Below are 5,626 nucleotides of genomic sequence, written 5' to 3' on the forward strand. Positions count from 1 at the left end.
CAAATTAATGCATTTTTAAAAGAAATTTTTTACATTGACAAATAGAAAGTAACTGAAAATACATATTGTCCTTATATTCCTTTCTCATCGTTCTTCTGAGGAGGGGGGACTGTGAGGTTGGGTAGAAAAGCAGTAAATACTTCATCAAGGGTCTGCTCACCTTATCAACTTACGTAGTTTAAGGGTACCTCAAATCCAACGCATCCAAAACTGAACTGATCTTTCCCTAAAGCCTTTCCAGGTGTCCCTTATCCATACAGCTGTCTGAGCCAGAAATGAAAGGCATCCTCGGTGTACCCCCTTCATCCTCAAACCTTCACCAAGTCGTGTCAGTAGATCTTTCATCCATCTGCTTATCTCTGTCTCCTGGAATCCTGTCTGGAGGAAACTCAGGACAGAGATGAGAGGGAAAAAGAAAAAAAAAAACAACACAAGGAGAATCAGGGCCCAGGAGACTGATGGCAGCTGCTCTCTGAATAAGGAGGAGGCAGCCTTAGCCCCACCATTTGGGGAATGTTAGTAACTGGTGGGGAGCTCTGGTAGCATAGTGCCTAAGGCACTTGACTGCTAACCAGGAGGCTGGCGGTTCAAACCCACCAGCCACTCCTCGGAAAGAAGGTTGGGCAATCCTACTTCTGTAGTGATAACTGCCTCGGAAACCCAAGGAGGGGTCGCTAGGAGTCGGGGCCGACTCGATGGCAAAATAACAACAACAACAACAGTAACTGGTGGGGTAGCCTCACTACAGGGATGAGATTGAAGGGGCATCAGTTACTCGTTCATCAAATAGTGACTGAACACCGACCTGTAGGAGGCACTGTTCTAGAATCCAGGCTTACGGTGGAGAACAAGGTGCACCTGATGCCTCCCTCATGGCACTTACATTCAGGGTGGATCTGAAGACCATAAAGCAACATAGAAAAACTGTTTATGATTGAATCTCAAGTAGAAGAGGTTTACAAACCTCTACATCCGCTGTGATATTATAGAAGGTCTAGAGCCATCTGTGGAATTCAGTGATTCAAACACTCCCCGAAACACCAAACATAAAAGCATAGAAGACTATTGTGGAACTCTGCCAGAGCGTCCTTGGAGTTGAGAGGGATTGAACTGCATCCTACAAAGCAGAGCTTCTGTCAGATTCTCAGGATCTCCCCCCCACCCTTAAAGTTTCACTTCTCTGGCAGCCGTCCTATTCTCTCCCCCACTCCCTTCTCTCCCCTTTAGGCCCTTTAAGCTCATTGGATCCACCTCTCCCATCCCTCTTTCCAGAATCTGTTTATCCCCTTCAGCGTACAAAAGCCATTCAAGATAAAACCAAAACAATCTGTAGCCAAAATAGCACCATGATATGCCCCACCCTCACCCCTCAGCATGTCCCCTTGAGGATACTCAGTTCTGTGCCCTGGAGAAAAATTCCTCAAAATTGATACCCAAGCCTGCTGAAGATGTTGGGATCTGGGTGATAGTTTTCCTTTTCTCTAGAGTCCAAGCTCAAGGCCAGTTTCCTCTTTCTAATTCTGTGGGTCACACCACCCTGGGGTGGAATCTCTCCAGCATCTTTGGCAAACCACAGCCCAGAGCTCTAAGCCATCAGCTTGTATTCAGAATCCTACACAGCATCACCTCACTCAACTCAGGAGCAAGCCCTCCAGAAAGCAACACTGCCCAACATGGAGACACGTGGGTGCTCTATCCTGAGCTTTTGTCTGTCTGCAGCCATTGGGATATAAAGGTGACTTTCAGAGTCTCTTGGGCTGGTGGCATTTCCTTGGTGCGCTGTCCATGTTCTGCAGCTAGTCCTCAACTTTGCAGGCCCAGAGACCCAATCTTTGAGATTCCTGATTGCTGGGCCCAGTTACTCATCAGGAGATCACTTGGAGACTATAGCATCAAAGCACAGTGAGGAACCCACTGTTCCGCCTCGTGGTGAAGTCTCTCTCTCCCAGATTGTACATCCTTTCCCATTTTTTTGATTAATTCTACAGTCATGGGTTGGACATTCAAGATGTGCTCTAGGAGATGAGAACAAAAATTCCTTGGGAAAGAGCAAGTCCTCGGTGGGAAATGCATGGCGGCTCCACAGATTTGTGAAGAAGGAGGTACACCTGGGGAGTTCCTGCGCGGTAGGACACACACATGCCTGTTAGCACCCTAAGGTGAGCTGAGGTCTCTGCACTCCAGGGGCACCTCCAGCACGTGTTGGAGGCTCAGAATAAACTGGAATCAAATCGATTAACTATTGAATGTTGTGTTTTGTGCTGGTACGTTATTCAAAGGAGCTCTGATGGCATAGTGCCTAAGGCATTTGACTGCTAACCAGAAGGCTACAGGTTCAGAAAAGTCTCTAATCCTTCAAGCTTGGTCCCAGAAGTGCTATAGGAGATTATAGAAAGAGTTGTGTGTCTACATTTGGTCTGGAGCATTAAGGGAGGGGGAAATGGTAACCCCACTGGGCCAATGTCATGATGGCATTCATTTACCCAACAAACACAGTGCCTACTGTGGGCCAGATGCTGCAGTTAGGTCCTGGGTACACAAGCCAGACACCACTCCTGACACTTGTCTTTTCCTCATCCATCCCGTCTCTGCATTTGCTGCACAGAATCCACACAGTCCTTCAGCCTCCAAGCATTTAGTAAGCACCTACAGTGTACTATTCTCAATGCTGGCCACTGTTCATTCAACAAGAAGTAAGACACAGTACAAACCAAATGCTCTAAGACAAAACTTATTGAAGAGTTTATATTTGGTTGGATGGCTTTATCATGATCCTTTGTATAGAACTAGCCTGTGGATAGAATAGGTAGACATGGAGGTGAGGCTTCTCCAGGGGGAGGGAAACGGCCCAGAAGCCACTAAGTGTGGCAGGAAACTGCCAACTAGTCTGACTTGAATGTAGACTTTGAGAGGAAGAGTGGGAAAACAGCTGGCAAGGCGGCTTGAGTCTTTTTACAAAGGTCCTGAATGCCAATTTAGAGGGCTTGGTACTTGATTCAGAAGGCAGTAGGGAGGCCTTGAAGGTTAGAGGAGGGACAGGCTAGGAGGCACACTCAGCAGGGCACAAGGACTTGAAGCAAAAAGACTCGAGTTGCCACTGGCAGTGTCCAGCCCTCCTTGTATGGCAGGGTGGGTACTGCCAGCAGGGTTAGGTGGCCCAGGGATATGATGTCTCCATACCAGGGCAAGGGCATCTGAAGAGATGCCAGGCTGGGCTGAGCTTTCAGAAGACCTGAGTGGGACACAGTTTCCTCTAAACTATAAGGGCTCCTGCCTGCCCAGGAGAAGATACCAGGTCCCTGGGATGGTAAAACACAGAACGAGAGAGCACCTTGAGAAGGAGAAGAGCAGAGGATGCAAGAGACAGGTGACCCAGGGGCCAGGCAGGTAACAAGCAGGCGCTCACGATGGTGCAGCCAGTGCCTTTTCTGGTGCCTCGTGTGTTACAGGAAGGGGGTGAGGAAGTGTATCTAAGCTTCTATGGCAGGATTTTAAATTTTCTTATTTTCGGGTCATTTACACATCTTTCCTCAACTCTTTGTTTTTTATTTATATTCATTTCTTTCCTTCTTTATATGTGTTAGGGGTTGATTTGTGTCCCCCAAAAAGGTCTGTTCAATCATCACCCCCACTACCTGTGAATGTGACCTTGGTTGGAAGCAGTCTTTGCTGGTGTTTGTTAACATGATGTATTAATCCATGAGGAATGGAGTGGAGTCTATCAAAAGAGAAGAGACAGACACAGGGAATACTGCCTTGTGGAGACTGAGGCAGACATTCAGTGATGCTGCCACAAGCCAAGGAATGTCTGGGTCTACCAGAAGCTGGAAGAGACAAGGATCCTCTCCCAGAACCTTCAGAGAGGATGAATTCAGACTCCTAGCCTCCACAACAGTGAGAGGACAAACTTCTGATGTTTCAAGCCACCCCGTTTACAGTGCTTTGCTACAGCAGCCCTATAAAACGAATACAATATCTTCATTATTTATTGGATTCTGTGGGTGGCGTAAACTGTTAGCACACTCAGATGCTAACTGGCAAGGTTGGTGGTTCGAGTCTTCCCAGAAGTGCCTAACAAGAAATGCCTGGTGATCATCAGAAAAGTCAGCCTTGCAAACCCTGTGGAGTACAGTGCTACTCTGACACGGGTCACCATGAGTCAGGATCGACTCCAGTTGTTGTTGTTATGTGCTGTCAAGTCAGCCCCAACTCATAGCAACCCCTTCTAGGGTTTCCGAGGCAGTGTCACTACGGAAGTAGATTGCCCAACCTTCTAAGTAAATACTATTTTATACAACAATAATAATTGTTATTTATTATTTTGGGGTCATTTACCCATATATCCTCAACCATGGCTGTGCCTCAGAATCACCCAGTTGCTTTTCAAAAGGACACATGAGCTGTGGGTGCAGGAGACGTGGGAAGCTGGGGAGGTCAGCAGAGGTCTGGGACCAGGTCCCCAAGACCTCTCAGCTCCTGGCCCCCTTTCTACAGCGGCTGTTCTTGCTGGGCCTTGGGAGCTCCCACCACCCCGACCTGGGGCTCTCCCACCCCAGCCGGACTCGTCCTCATCCATCCCCGCCAGGCCTGCTCTGCAGCTCTGTCAGCTCTCATAAATCAGGCCCTCCTGCCCTTTTATCATCCCTGCCCCTGGTGCTCGCAGCCACCTATCGCAGCCTGTTGGGCCTGCAGAGCCTGGAATAAAATCCCTTCCAGGAACTGGGTTTCAGCGCCCGCCCACAGGGACAGTCAGCTTTTCTCTTTGTTCTTCCCAGATCTAGCCTTGGCGCAGGTTCTTCCCTGTCTAGTTCTTTCCCTTTGCGGTGGCTTCCCAGTCCTTGATTACTTGTTGACGTGGGTGCGTATCCCTGGCAGAGAGCGCGTGCTTCTTCCCAAGTTAAGTGCCCTGGGCTGATTGTCCAGGGATCTGTCATCTCCCAAGTCTGGGTGCCCGGACTGCCCCCCAGCTCTAACTGAGGCAGGGCGGCTGCCAAGGATGCCCTTTGGGCTTGAGAAGCCTGTCTTGGCATGGCCACCCTCCCTGTGTGTGGATGCTACCTTGGCCAGTGTCCTTACTGCATCCTCCCTACACCAAGTAGACTGGAAAAGCAGCGCTCTGATTCTGTTTTAGGACACAGGAAAGAGAGGCTCAGGGGTTAAACACCTTGGCCCAAGTGCCACAGTTGGTTCTCATGTGCCTTTAAATGATGCCTTCAAGGCTCTCAGGGTATATGAAATTTTATATTTTATGTGTGTGATTACTTGAATTCTCTCTACAAGTTCCCCGAGTACAGAAACTTGGGACTGCTTTGCCCATCCTGCTATCCCCAGTGCCTTGCCCCAGTGCCTGGCACATTTAATATTAGGTGCCATCAAGTTAGTCCAACTCATGGTGACCCCAGGTGTGCAGAATAGAGCTGCTCCATAGGATTTTCAAGGCTGTAACTCTAGAAGCACATGGCCAGGTCTGTTTTCTGAGGCACCTCTGTTGTGTGCCATCGAGTCGGACCCGACTCATAGCGACCCCTTCTTGGGTTTCTGAGGCAGTATCACTACGGAAGTAGATTGCCCCATCTTCCTTCCGAGGAGTGGCTGGTGGGTTTGAACCGCCAGCCTTCTGGTTAGC

This window comes from Orycteropus afer, unplaced genomic scaffold (genome assembly GCF_000298275.1).
Source record: "Orycteropus afer afer isolate SDZICR_OR568_19922 unplaced genomic scaffold, OryAfe1.0 scaffold00079, whole genome shotgun sequence".
Classification (NCBI taxonomy): Eukaryota; Metazoa; Chordata; class Mammalia; order Tubulidentata; family Orycteropodidae; genus Orycteropus; species Orycteropus afer.